Here is a 15631-nt window from a genome sequence, read left to right on the forward strand (position 1 = left end):
GAAGATCTGAGACTAAATGTTTTACAGAGGAAAAAAGAAGATGAGGAGAAAAGTGTGCATTTATCTTTCCAGTACATTCTCTGGGCCTCATCCAAGGGGAAAACTTCTACATCTTGTTTGAGGACCTTTAAATCCCAGCTGCAGGACTGAGATCCCCATGGAAAAGACTTATGAATTTACCATGAATACTTTCTAATTCATTAAAATTATGTCAAATCTAGTAAAGCACGCTAGCATGCCTGTATATTTTTCTTCTGTCCCATACAAGCTGTAGCAGGGAAATCATTGCCTGCCCAGCCCTCTAGAGCTGCCCAGTGGTGGCACAACTCCTACTGCTCTGCCAGATGTGATGTATTTATGCCCAGCAGGCTGAACTCTAAATAATTATTACAGCATAAAAGTGATTTCAGCTAGAAGAAATCATGTGACCATTCTGACTATTTGGTGTGATCCAGTGACCATGCAGGACTTCCCTGGACTCGGACAGGAATTATATTGGTTATTAATGGTGCTACATCAGATGTGGAGCCACTCTGACTAAGATTTGACCCTCTTACCCATGCAATTCCCTTTGCCTCCTATGACAGTGGGCCCCAGCAAAGGAGAGGTAGTGTTCCCTACCTGATACTGTACACAAGGAAACAGAAACAACATTTCCAGTTTACATGCAAGGGGTAAAAAATTACAGCATTTTGGCCTCCTTATCTTGTACTTATCACAATGTCCTAATCAATTCTTAAAGAGTGTGTTTATCTGATGGACACTCCTTAGCTGAAACAATACACCAAAATGGATAAACATAGGAAAAGATGCGTACTGGGACACTTTGCGCTGTAGGGAGCTTAGTACTAGAGTGGGGGAAATTAATAAGACAATCTTTCACATGCTCAAAGCACATACTCATTAGACATTACACCTGCTTTTTAAAGATACTGATCTCCTAGAGAGTTAGAAACTCAAAAGCTTACATGTAGAATAGAATCATAGAACAGTTTGGGTTGGAAAGCACCTTAAAGACCATTGTTCCAACCCCCCTGCCATGAGGAGGGACACCTCTCATCAGACCAGGCTGCTCAAGGCCCCATCCAGTCTGGCCTTGAACACTTACAGGATTGGGGCATCCATAGCTTCCCTGGACAATCTGTTCCAGTGCCTCACCACCCTCATTTTGAAGAATTTCTTCCTTATGTCTAGTCTAAATCTTCCCCTCTCCAACGTAAAGCCATTCCCCCCGCCCTGCCCCCCCATGCCCTTGTAAAAACTCCCTCCCCAGCTTTCTTGTAGCCCCCTTCAGGTACTAGAGGGTGGCTATAAGGTCTCCTTGGAGCCTTCTCTAATCCAGGCTGAACAAGCCCAACTCCCTCAGCCTGTCATCGTATAATCTTCGTAGCCCTTCTCTGGACCTGTATCCTTCTTATGTTGATGATTCCAGAACTGGACACAGTACTCCAGATGGGGTCTCAGAAGAGAGGAACAGAAGGGCAGAATCACTTCCCTGGACCTGCTGGTGACACTTCATTTGATGCAACCCAGTTGGCCTTCTGGGCTGTGAGCGCACACTGCCAGCTCATATCGAGTTTCTCATCAATCAGCAACTCCAAGTCCTTTTCTGCAGGCAGCTCTCAATCACGTCACCCCCCTTCCTGTACTGAAATCATGGATTGCCCTGACCCAGGTGTAGGACCTTGCACTTGGCCTTGTTGAACCTCATGGGGTTCACACAGGCCCACTTCTCCAGGTCCATCTGGATGACATCCCATCCTTCAGGTGGGAAAACTGCACCACTCAGCTTGGTGTCATCTGCAAACTTGCTGATGGTGCACTCAATCTCACTGTCTATATACTTGATGGAGGTATTAAACAGCACTGGTCCCAGTACGTATGGTTCCCTCAGGATACCACTTGTCATGAATCTCCATATGGACATTGAGCTGTTGACCACTACTCTATGAATGTGAATATCCAACCAATTGCTTACCCACTGAACAGTCCACCCCTCAAATGCATATCACTCCAATTTAGAGAGAAGGATGTTGTGGGAGATGTGTCAAAGGCTTTACAGAAGTCCAGATAGATCACATCTGTTCATTTTCCCACGTCCACTGATGTGATTATCTCATCGTAGAAAGCCATTACGTAGGTCATACAGGACTTGCCCCTGGTGAAGCCATGCTGGCTGTCTCAGATCACCTCCATGTCCTCCACGTGCTTTAGCACAGCTTCTAGGAAGATCTGTTCCATGATCTTCCCAGGCACAGAAGTGAGGCTGACAGGTTGGTAGTTCCCAGGGTCGCCTTTTCTAACCTTTTTAAAAATGGGGACAATGTCACCTTCTTCCAGTCACCAGGGACTTTTCTTGACAGCCATGACTTTTCAAATATCATAGAGAGAGGCTTGGCCACCACATCAGCCAGTTCCCTCAGGACTCTGGGATGCATCTCATCAGGTCCCATAGACTTACAGATGTTCAGGTTCCTCAGGTGGTCACAAACCTGATCCTCCCCTACAGCAGGAAGGGCTATAACACACTGGTTTCCTTCATGTTGTCCATTGACCCAGGAGGGGTGAGGAGAGCAGTTGTCAGTGAAGACCAAGGCAAATATGTTGTTGAGTACTTCAGCCTTCTCCTCGTCTGTTGTTACAAGGTTTCATTCATCAGTAGGGCTAAGCTGTCTTTAACCTTCCTTTTCTGATTGATATACCTATAGAAACCCTTCTTGTTAGTCTTCACTTCCCTTGCCAAGTTTAGCTCCAGCTGCACCTTGGCCTCCCCGACCCCATCCCTACACAACTGGGCAGATCCCTATATTCCTCCCAGGTCACCTGTCCTTGCTTGCACTACCTGTGCAGTTCCCTCTTCTTCTTTAGTTTAACCAGCAGGTCTTGACTCAGCCATGCTGGTCTCTTCCCTTCCCTGCCTGATTTTTTACGTCTGTGGACTGAGTGCACTTGCGCTTTATGGAAAGCATCCTTAAATATTTGCCAGCTCTGTTCTTCTCCCTTGTTCCTGAGGACCGTTTCCCAGAGAGTCCTACTGAGTAACTCCTTGAAAAGCTGAAAATTTGCTTTCCTGAAATTTAGGGTGCTAACTATACTTCTCACCTGTCCGATATCCCTCAGGACCCAGGCTGCCTCTAATCTTGACATTACTGATGAGCTCACTTGCATAAGTGATCATCATGTTCCAGTAATGCATCCCCTCAGGTAGGGATGTCTATTACCCGGGTTAAGAAATTATCTTTAATGCACTCTTGGAGTCTCCTGGATTGCCTACAGCTTGCCATGCCATAAAGGCATACTGAAAATCCTACAAGTCATCTGTCAGCATCTTTAAAAATGTGGCTCTCAATACTTTCCCAGTGAAACCCAAACTAAGTCTGTATAGGTAAAAGCTCACTGTTATCCTCACTCAGCTCTGTCTTGAGAGGGAAATTCATTAAATGTTCAGAAAACAGCATAACATTTAGTTTTACAGAGTATGCTCCCTAGAAATTGTCTGGATAAAGGCAGGCCAGCAGGAAAGCCACAGCCATAGCAGGAAAGCTGTGAGCTCTCTTCTAAGAAATAAGACAGCTTGAATTTTAAAGTAACTTTAAATAAAACAGGCAATAAAACAAAACAACGTTTCTAAACTGTTCTGGTATCTTGCCGCTTACTTGGCTGATTAGTGGGCAGTGAGGGCAGTTCTTGCAGGGACAATTAGTCTGGAATTTCTAGAGGAAGGATTCCCAATGACATCCATGTGAGGGCCTTTCTGAGTGCTACAAAAATTTTATGGACATTTTATACTGGAAGAATAAATTCAGAGTCATGGACATATTAAAAAATAAAAGAGACTTTAGTCTCAAGTGACTTCTCCACTTCCAAAGCTGGTATTTACTTGGAGTCACTGGAGTATTTACTACAAGATATGTTGACTTCTGTGCTGGAATAGACTCTTCGCAAGGCAGACAGGTGAGAAGAGCAATGCCTGGCAGTTTGCTGGTGAAATACGTGCTTGGGGAGGAGAAAGAGCACTTGGTCTAGGAGCAGAGGGCTCCTTTTCATATCACTTCTTTTGCACTTTTTGGAAGGAGTCTTTATTCTTCTCTGAGAAGTTTCTAGCTTTTGTGGTATTCAGAGAGAACAGTTAACCCATAACGGCTGGCAGCAGCGGAGCACGAAGAGGCCATGTTAAAGAGGAACTGCTGAGAACTCCCTAAATTACATTTCCTCAAAATGAAACAGGATGGGATTACAACATCTCCTTGGCATGGACCTAAAACCAAAATGATTCTTCACTGACTAAATAATTTCATGCACTGGTTAGACTACAGCCTGCAGCCTCAGATGGAAAGGAAGCTGGCTTTTCCTTAAATTTTGTCCTTTGCTCTCACGAGAGCTTGAAACAAGACTAACACGAAGTAATTCCTTCCATTGCCAACCTCGGACTCCAGTTATATTACTTGCTGCATTAATTTAGTGATTCCATGATTTGAACCCATTGGTTTATTGATTTAGTCTTAATAGGAACCCTGATGCAATCACTGGATTGTTCAATTTTTAATTAACTTAGCAAAATTGTAACAGATTAACCCTTACTCCCTGAAGAGTAAACTCCCTTGCTTATTCTTTTCAATAAAACTCTCTTCAACAAAAGCCACCTCGCCAATTTATTCCATTAGACTGCTCCATGGGTCAGAAGCATTGTCACGTGCATATGTAATTTAAAATGAGGTATTTCCAGGCCACTTGATTCTTGATGAGTATGAATCCCTGGTATAACGCATGGAGACTGAGAGTGGCACAGAAGGGAACATGTAAAACAAAGTTGAACAAAGGAAAAAGACCTATTTTTTCATACAACATGTTTTTCGAGAAACATGTTATTGAATCATGTAATTATTTCCAACTTAACTACTGACAGGCAGAAAAGGTTCAGAGTTACATCTGAGAAATGGACAAAATAACTGTTCTTACTGGTAGATGGATTTTCAAGTATCAGACTATTCAGTAGGGTGGCTTTGAATAATGGTCGTAGTTCACATTTGTATGGTACCTTACAGTCCGCTTTGCCTTCTGTCACTTTTGATAAGGAAATAGTCCACTTACTGCATTGAAATTTCAACTGCAAGCCTCTGTAGAGAGTAATCATACATTTTTAGGGCATTTTCCATTCCAGCTGTCTGCCGCTATTATTGAACTTCTCAACTATTTGTCCATGCTTTTTTAAGCATGATCATACCTTTTATTTCTTTCTCAGCGCTCTTTCTGTTAGCTATGACTCACAGAAATCTCCAGTATTGGATACAAAGTAAGGCTGTACGGTCCAGGTCTGTGTTTCCTCTTCTCTTACTGTGCCTACATCTTAAACAGAGAGCTCCCAAACTTGCTCTGCTCGTCCTTCTGGCACTCTCAGAGAGATGCTGGTTTTCTCATTCAGTTTCACTGGCCCTGCAAGTATCATTTTTACATCTGGTACTCTTGTTTATATGAACCAGAGCCAAAACAACTCACTATAGGCTGAATACATGCATTTGTAGATGAAAAGCTCCATGAGTTGGTTCTCAGATTTAATTTTCTGAATCAAACAATGCATGGAAAGGAGGATAATGGCTGTATTGTTTGCCTAGAAAAAAGTAGTATCTCTATAAATTAAAAGATGGGTAAGAAAGAACCAGATACCAGAATAGCAATGCAGCTCAATTTCAGTCTCCAAACTATAAGCAATAAAATGAACTGCATCTCAATGATTTGTAAAAGAAACTACAATGAGCTTAAATCTGCTCTAATGAAATCATTCCATTAGACATGTGCAAACAGCTGGAAGATAAACCAGCTGGTGTAAAGACCCTGGGATAAATTGCTCACCAAAGTAACAGAAACTGCAGAAAAATGTCAGATTAATTCGACTTTCAAGGAGAAAAGACAGCTGCTGACCATGCTGGTGCAAAAGAAAAAAGTGGTTACTAAAACCAATCAAAGGTTATGAGCCATGAAACATCCAGAGTGTCAACAAAACAGATCCTCTTTTTCGGCAGCTTTCGCTGGGACTTTTGCCACGTCTGGGAGCTTGCAGAATGGAGGGAAAGCCGGGGCTGGAAGTTTCACTGAGCTGGTCCTGTACATTTATATGGAAGGGAGCCTCCACTAACAACAAGGCTTCTCCAAGCAACACCTTGCTAGTTCTGTTGTGACTGGGATGCAGTGGGGACCCCTGTGACCTGCCCTGGGACTCTGCCAGGACGGTGAGTGAAAGGGAAGGAAAGAGGTTTTGCTCAACCGAAGCTCAGTATGCCAGGAGCTGGCATGGCAGGCCCAAGGCTTTTGTTTTCCTTTATTTGATATGTTATTGTAATGCTGTCAATATTTGAGCTAATTTTTAATGCAGAACAAGTCCATCTGCTCCTCGCTAATGGAAATATTTCATTTATCGTCACGCTTTTTCCAGTTTTCAAACTTATGCTGCTGAGAGAGCTCAAAGGTAATCCTGTGAATCTTGTGAGTGGGATAGAGCAAACAGAAAGGGCACAGCACTGCTAGCTCACCCTCTCATCCCTTCACAAATCCATGCTTTCCTGATAAAGTGCTTTACAAACTAATATTACACACCAAAAAGATTAAGCTTTTGAAATGAAGGAAGCAGCTGGGTCACAGCTTGGTGTGCAGTGCGGGAGAAGTAACTGGAAAAAAAAAACCTGTTTAGTATATCGAATATGATGGGAACTTTACAGCATATTGCAGGAGATACTTGGTTATTTTAAATCCTGTACAGCAGACCACTCTCACTCTGTCACACCGAAACACACAAGTAAATCAGATGATACTTAATTTTCTGTATCTTCTGTGGAAGAGTAAGGGACTGGATCAACTCAGCCAGAAGAAACATGATTCCCAAGAGTCCTCGCAGTTTCAGTTCAAAGCTCAGATCAAAGAAGTATTCCTGTGCCTTACAATAAAGACTTGTAAATATGTACTTGCCACCTGATTCTCTTTGTAATATAACCAGGGGGTATGTCTCAACAAGTGATAATTGGAAAACAACCACATGTGAGAAATCACCTTCCTTCAGAAAGGAGACATCCAAAAATAGAACTGAACCGATCACAGCCCAGGGCGTTCCAGGATCTTTCCACATGAGAGAGAGTGATTGGAAATGAAATGGCAAAATCAGAGCTGATGACAGTGTGCTTACCTGCTAGATGTGACCTGTATATCCTCGTTACCTGCACATAGAGGGACATTTTAGAGAGAAATGAATGGGGTTTTTTTCTGGCTACACCTCTTGGTAGGTATAAGGCATCCCCCACGCACCTTGGTTTCATCAGTGGTACCTGCTATGCATTTTTCTGTGCCAATCACTCCCATTTCAAGTTCAGCAAATCATTTTAGGAATACAGAAGCTGCCATTTCTATCCGACATGAAAGCAGTGCCAGTTCTGGCTTCATGCTAGGATGCAGAATTTGGTGTGGATGGTGAGCCAGGTGGGGAGGCTTCTGCTCCCCTGCCAGCTAAAGCAAAAAGGCAGCACGTAAGTCAACTGACCAAATTCACCAATGGTCTCATGATGATAATGCTTGGATGTTAATTGTGTTCTGTCAGTGAAAGGAATATCCACAGGTTCCCTTAATCCTGACAGATCTTCTTCTCAGTTTCTGACTATCATGTCATCTATTAGTCTTGTTTTAAACTATGAGGTTTAAAATCAGATTTTGAAGGGGAAAGATTCCAGGATCCTGCCTGGGAATGGGTGACATGGTGAGATTATTAAACCTTTCTGGCACAGGGAAGGGTAAGAAGAGAGTGAGGGGGCAGGTGACACTGGCCCAGTGCCGTCCCTTGAGGTGATGGCAGCACTTGGCTACAGAGGGTCACACCTCACAGAATCACAGAATCACAGAATAACCAGGTTGGAAGAGACCCACCGGATCATCGAGTCCAACCGTTCCCATCAAACACTAAACCATATCCCTCAGCACCTCGTCCACCTGTGCCTTAAACACCTCCAGGGAAGGTGAATCAACCACCTCCCTGGGCAGCCTGTTCCAGTGCCCAATGACCCTTTCTGTAAAGAATTTTTTCCTAACGTCTAGCCTAAACCTCCCCTGGTGGAGCTTGAGGCCATTCCCTCTTGTCCTGTCCCCTGTCACTTGGGAGAAGAGGCCAGCACCCTCCTCTCTACAACCTCCTTTCAGGTAGTTGTAGAGAGCAATGAGGTCTCCCCTCAGCCTCCTCTTCTCCAGGCTAAACAACCCCAGCTCTCTCAGCCGCTCCTGATAAGGCCTGTTCTCCAGCCCTTTCACCAGCTTTGTTGCTCTTCTCTGGACTCTCTCCAGAGCCTCAACATCCTTCTTATGGTGAGGGGCCCAGAACTGAACACAGTATTCGAGGAGCGGTCTCACCAGTGCCGAGTACAGAGGGAGAATAACCTCCCTGGACCTGCTGGTCACACCGTTTCTGATACAAGCCAAGATGCCATTGGCCTTCTTGGCCACCTGGGCACACTGCTGGCTCATATTCAGTCACTGTCAACCAACACCCCCAGGTCCCTCTCCTCCAGGCAGCTTTCTAGACAGACTTCTCCTAGTCTGTAGCACTGCACAGGGTTGTTGTGCCCCAAGTGCAGGACCCGGCATTTGGCCTTGTTAAACCTCATGCCATTGGACTCTGCCCAGTGGTCCAGCCTGTTCAGATCCCTTTGCAGAGCCTCCCGACCCTCCAGCAGATCGACACTTCCACCCAGCTTAGTGTTGTCCGCAAACCTGCCCGCATCCTCTCCCCGTGAGGTGATGAAGACCATCATTCCACAGCAACATTTCTGTTTTTCACAGCACCTGGTGGTGAGCAAGAGAGAACAGTGCCACAGCATTGGCTCCTGTACCTGTAAAACATGGTCACCAGGAGTGTGGGATGTTTCCTGGACAACCCAGCTCCATGGTTCCAGGCTCCAGGACTGAAATCCTGACTCACTAAGATCCACTGGGAAATTTCCACTCACTTCAACAGCACTGTTAGTTCAGCCAATTTTTGCTTCATGCGACAAGATGCCACATTTTCCCAGAACAATGTTTTCTTGTCCATGTAGCAAAATTTCCACTGGTATTGGATAGACTTTCACCTGCCTTTGGCCAAGGGCAGGTGACATCTCCATACCTGGATGAAGAAAATGAAACATTTACCCTGTGGTTTGAATTTAATGAAGGGAAAGGGAAAGAAAAAGAAATAGAGGAAGAGACATCCACAGCTAAGGAGGCTACGGCGCCTGAAATTAGAAAGCCATATAGAGATAGATCAAAGCTGTACAATGGATTTATCACCACACTGTTATTTTTTATCGAGTTGTGTCATCCATCACAAGGATATTTTCTCTAAATGAGTGAAGTATACAGCAAGTTATCCTAACAGTTATGGGCACATACAGGAGTAAAATACTTGTCATAATTTTTGCCAGAAATTTCTGAGTATGCTAAGAACACAAGGAGATTTTCTTTTTCTGATTCCATTTACTCTAGGAACATTCTTTTCCCTCTGTTTTATAATAATCCTGCTCTGAAGGTGGGACATCAGTTGGATTCATTGTACTTCATTTATCAACTTTGCAAAGATACACAGAAGACATCCCTCAAGGGATGGGAAGCCCTCATACTTAGAGAAATAAAATTTAATATCTACTTTTCTGGTGTAATGGAAAATTTTATTACTTTCAGAAGGGTATTTCAAGTTGAGAGACAAACGTCTTAGGCAGATCTTTCAGAGCAAATTGTGTTTTATTGAAAATGGATATATAAAAGTAGATTAAGGCTCTTCCGTACATTAATACAACGTATTTCAGTCTGCTTCAAGAAGTCTGGCCAGCTTGTGAAAAACGTGAGCTTGTATAACTGATAATCAAATTTATCAGGGGACAACCTACAGGTAAGCCTGGTGTTTACATGAAAGCATCCTGAACACTGGGAATTGTCTGTAAAATCAGACACAAGAAAACCAAACTAGACAATCAGAAAACCCATAGTAACTGAAAAAAAATACACAAGTGTCTGGGCAAAAATATCCAAAGCTGTAAGATAATGTAGCACCAGTAACTTCAGCAGACAAACTGTGACTGCTGTCTTGGAGACATAGGCTTAGTTTTGTCTTCTGCTTTTCTAGAAATGCCTAGATAATCAGATAAGATTTGATATCATTGCCCAAGTTAGTTAATGTCTCAGAATAAAATGCCATCCACTGGTATTAATGCTCTTCTTACTTGCCAGTAGACTTGCAAAGCAGAGAGAGTAGGACATCACCAGTGGACTTCAGCTGTGTTTAGGCTCGTACTTACATGAAACTCTCGTTACCAAGGGATCTGAGATATCTGTCTTGGTGACATACAGGGGTGCAAAAGTAGGTCCAGCACAACCCTGTGTGGGCTGTAATTGGCACCACTGCTAAGGAGGGTGGCTCTCCCAGAGGCTGCTCTGGGATGGCAACACAGTTATGGGTTAAGAAAGGACAGCCTCGAGAAAAGAAAATAGTCCCTTTCTGAAGGTATCAGGGAGTGATGTTGTTGTTAATCTGGTGTCATTAAAAAGAAAAAAGGTCAAAGAAGCTCTTTGACTGGAGGAAAACTTTTGTTGCATCTCAAAATTCTGCTGAACAAATCTATTATGCCAAATGTTCCCAATGCTTACCTGTACTCTACTCAATTTCCACTCAGCCCCAATGTATGTCAGTGCCACTGTCCTTGTCTCCATCCTTCAGGACAGTCAACATCTTCCCATACTTCATATGTGGACAGTGCATGAATGGCTTTCTGCCTAGGATGTTTCCTGACACAGCTGTATTGGGGCAGGCTGCCTTCCTTCCTGCTGCTTCTCTTAGGACCAAAAGCACCAGCTTCTTCCATACGTCCCTACATTCTAGCCAACTGATAGCATTTTGTATGAGGAAACAGCCTGTGCACAGACCTAGATTAACTGACAACACCCATGTACGCTCTCAACTTGATGGGCAATCTGAAAACCGAGATGCCGTTTGAGTGCTGCTTCCACTGCAACTACAAGAGAAAACTAGAAACAAAGTGATTCAGATAGGGAAAATGCAGGAGGGATTTTTTTTATGTTGCTGAAGCTGGATTTGTGATGCCTCACTAAGCTAAGAGTTGCTGCTAATAGCATATCTGTGCCATAAGTGCCCTGGGATGGGAATTTATAGGGGTGGAGAGAGAGCAAGTGCTAGAGAGGGTGGGAATAATATTCCTCCAAGGACTTTCTTGTAAAGAACATTCCCTGCTGGGCTGTTTTCTAACTGGATAATTTTAAATGAGATTTTATATTCCCTGTCTGGGATGTTTAGCTCTTATGGGTTTTTTTTATCAGTTGAGTAGTTTGGGTGATTCCATTTGCTAGCTGGCTTGGCCTTTCCCAGGAGGATGTGCTCTGGTGCTGATCTCCTAGCCGCCTTAAGTCTCCTAAAACCTTCTGAAACCTCCCCTTGCTCTGGATCAGTCCTTCCCCATCCTGCCTGGCTATAAATGCCACTCTGAGAAGCACAGCTCTTTCAAGAGGAATTTAGTGTCTCTTGTCACTTAGAGTTCCTACCACTTTTAAGTGTGTGGATGAACGACCTAGTTAATCTAAATCCAAATTAAGAAGAAAATGGACATTACTTTCAAAGTTCTGCCACATATCTAGGTTATGTGGGAGCATTGTTAAGATGTGGTCTGATTCTAAGTAGCAAGAAGCCTCTTCTGCCTAGAAGACCTTTCAGATTTGAGGACAGCAGAGGAGGGGAATACAAAGTCTCAAAATCTGTTTTCTATACAACTAAGCTTCTCCATGGCAAAGAAAGCATATGGTATGAATGCAGAAACTCATTAGTGCAGACCTTTGGGAGACACCACGATTAAGCAAAACGGAGCCAGATGAATATTTGAGAGAAACAACAAATTGCCAACACTGGAGAAAAATAACTGAGAGCCAAGTGACTACAGTTGCAGACTCATGAAAAGAATATTCAAGAATGTAATTTCTGAGAAAGCCTTTTTCCGAGAAAGGTTTCTGGCTCTGTGATACTAATCCAAGCACGAAGGGAATAGATTAGCTTAGTCTTCAGTGGTGGTGCAGACAGATATTTAGGTTGGTAGCAGATAGCTGATGACATTTTTCTGTGGACCATTTCCACCTCATATTACTTTAAATATTTCAAGAATTTAATATCCTTCCTTGGACCGCCTAGATTCTTGGTCTTTCTTTTACAATGAGGCCCTCTAAAATTAAAATATCAGTGCAGAAATGACATGAAGACAAGTTTCCTTCCCCTCCAGAAGGAAATATGGAGTCATCATAGAAGATAAATACATGTGACCTCACACACATCCTTCAGTCAGCAGGAAATTAACTCCTTTAAATCGTCCTTTCTTGGCCTTTTTCCCGCCGTTACATGGCTTTCATCAAGAACTCATACCTACCAGACTTTATTGTGCTTCTAAAACCTAAGCCTGAAAAAAGATCAGACTTAGCTGATTGTGGGAAAACGATATGGAGAAATTACAATTCCTAAGGGATTATTTTAAATTCTAGCTACTTCTGCATCTGGGATCTATAACAGAAGCTCATTATAGGACCAAGCGTTTTAAATAAGTGCAGAATATGCATTGTAGTGATGATTTGTCAAATTATGAGCCAATTAGTTCCGCAATCAAACTTCATAAATGTAGCACCTCTCTTCGAAGGCCAAGTGTAGCGGCCAAGTGCTGTTCACAGAGGAGTGTTTACACACATTACCTTGCATAGTGCATCCCTGAAGAAAATGTCATCTCCTATGGAGGAAGCAAACTCTGGGTCCAAGGCTGTCAGGGAGCTCTTGGCAGCATTCTCTTTCCCTTTGGGTGGAGGAAAACTCAGGCCAAGGTTTTTCTGTGTGTTCTCAGAAAAGATGCGTGTGTAACTCTGTCACATCCTTGTGCTGGCTTCTGGAATAACATTCAGGTAGGTGTCATGGTTACAGAAACAGCCAAACTGCAGGCCCTGGCTCTCATCCTGCTGAATCCACCTCCACAGCTGGCAGATCTTATACCTCCCCCTCGTTTGAGATGAAAACCCACAGTCCTCTCATTTTTAGTCCAGCCTCAGGCTCCACTGTATATATGCCCAGCACATCTGGCTGGATTTGCTATCTGTTGTATTTCCCTTGGGGTGTGAATGATCTGCACATCACGCTGAACCAGAAGGGCCTTTTCTTATCAGAAATGTCGTTATTGAGTCATAAGAATAAAGTCTGCCATAAATGCAAATAACTCTAGGTAAGGTTATACGTACACCTATCCTGCTAGACATAACACTCCCCTCTGAGGTAGCCTCAGCCTCCTCTTCTCAGGGTTCTGTGTGCTGGGGGCAACCTGCATCAGCCCCGCAGGGAGAACCTCTCAGTGATCAGGACAGGGAGGATGAGCTGCATGGAAATCTTCCTCTGTTGTCGCATGCACTAGAGTCAGTGCCACTTGCTTAGCTGAGCCTCACCAAAAGCAGCTCCTTGGCAATCAGTAAAACCTCTCGAACATCTGCGACCCTCCAACGGTCCTGCCAATCCTGCCAAAGGAACAGCACAAGTGAGACAGAGGAATGATGGTGGCTTTGCTGCTGATGTGAAGGACGTCATAAGTATTCCCAATACATTCCTTTCACAGCGGCAGGTCTGGAGGCCTCGGGCTTGGTTATAAACCCTTTTAGCATTAGGTCTATCTGCTCGGCTCTGAACAGAGTCTCCCTGTAATTCCACAGGCTCGGTGGTGAAGGCGACAGAGATCTCAGCCCCAATTCACACTGCAGGGAGCAGTCTGCCACAATTAACGAACTGGAACTACTTCTGACAGATGTGAAGATGAAACTTAGCACTGGAAGCACACGGTGTCTTCTGCGCTTATTTCAGTCTTGAGAAATTATCAAGGAAAACCTGCAGCTTGTGTTGCTAAGTAGCTGCCGCCATAACCAGCCTTTTCATGCCTTTTCTGGCTCATTGCTGCCTCCCTCAGCATCATCAAGACTAGCTACAAGTTTGCATTCATTCAATTACTAAACACAGAACGGTACATTTAGTTTATTTCCAGGGTATCTCATCAGTTGTTTGACCAATCAACAAAACATTCCTAAGTTAAGCATCAAATTTGGCTGTTGAATCCCAATGCTAAGCTGCTTCTCCTATTTTTCTCACATTGCCTGTGGTTTCTTATTCCTTAAACATCAGCATTTCTTTTGTTTTGGAGATTAGTCCTGTAGTCAAGGAACATGAGAAGCAGCTTAATTTGTAAAAAAACAAAACTAGCTGAACTTTTCTGCAGAAATGCTCAGTGGTGGAACAGTTTATGAAATCCCGATCCCTTCGTTTCAGAATTACAATCCACTGCGATGCACAGTACACATTGCCTGTGAAGCGCATGTTGACTTTAATCCTGGCTTAATCTCAAGTAACTCAAAGTAAGTCTGGATGTATTAACTTTCACAAAATGAACAGAAAGCTAGAGCAGACACCCTCTGGCAGAGGCTGGACCCGAGCTCTGTCACTGAAATACCAGATTTGAGGGAGAAGCATTCAACTTTTGCCTTGGAAAAGCAAACTAGTAACACTGGTGCGCAAGCTGATGATGAATATGCCAACCCACCAGTTTTAGCCAGTGCTGGGACTTCTGAATTCAAACAGCATTATTGTGAATAATATTCTTGGACTCATTTAACACACATGCAAAGTTGGCACAGCCATCTGAAAAAGCAACCCTCACCCTCCTTCTTTTCTCTATTCTCCTGCCTGGTGCTGCTTGTGTTATGCTGGCACAAGTTCCTGTATGGCTGCCCAGCGCGCGGGATGTAGGAACTGATCCAGCTGGAGGAAAAAAGCCGTGTTTCTTTTGGTAGGTTTTACCCTGACTCAGTTCCCACCATTCCCAAACCCAGAGAACTAAATTGTACAAATACTTGCCAGCAGTACCTGGGTACCGCAAAGCAGGGAAGGGGAAAGGATTCCATGAAAGTAGCAGAACAGCTTAATTTAGAGAGGAGCCCATGCATGGAACGCTAGTGGCTTCAACCCCTGATCTGCTCTAAAAGGATGTCGAAGTGTCATAAGCAAATCTGTGTTACTCATCACATGTATTCTTGATCAATGTCAAACAATACTTAGAAACATACATGACTAAAGGTCAATGACACAGTTCTCAATTATTTAATGTTAGTTTCAGACTATATATAATGCTCAATGTTTTTATTGTAGGAAAAAAAAAAAAAAAGAGTTAGGCAAATAAGAAAAGCAGAGGGGCTGGGGAAGGGAGAACATGTTGAGACCCAGCTCATGACAGCCAGACTACTTCTTGTATCCTTTCTGGCTGCTGGGGAATAGTAAGGGCCAAATGAAATTGGAGGATGTGTTCTCCCAGAAAGTTTCTGGCACTTTATTCTACTTATAACACAACATTAACATTAGCTTTTGGCTAATGTGAGTATTCGCTCTTAGCTGAGCTCTTCAAATTTTTTTTGGACTCAGCCTGAAAATGTTTTGAACTAAAACGAATGTAAAAACAGCTCCTGTGAGAATAACAAGAGAAAACCTTCCCTTCTTTTTCTATCTCTTGTTCCTGTCTCTGTGGTGACTTTTATCAGATGTTCCCAGGTTAGCAAGAAA

Source organism: Phaenicophaeus curvirostris, chromosome 3, assembly GCF_032191515.1.
Source record: "Phaenicophaeus curvirostris isolate KB17595 chromosome 3, BPBGC_Pcur_1.0, whole genome shotgun sequence".
In the NCBI taxonomy this organism is placed as follows: Eukaryota; Metazoa; Chordata; class Aves; order Cuculiformes; family Cuculidae; genus Phaenicophaeus; species Phaenicophaeus curvirostris.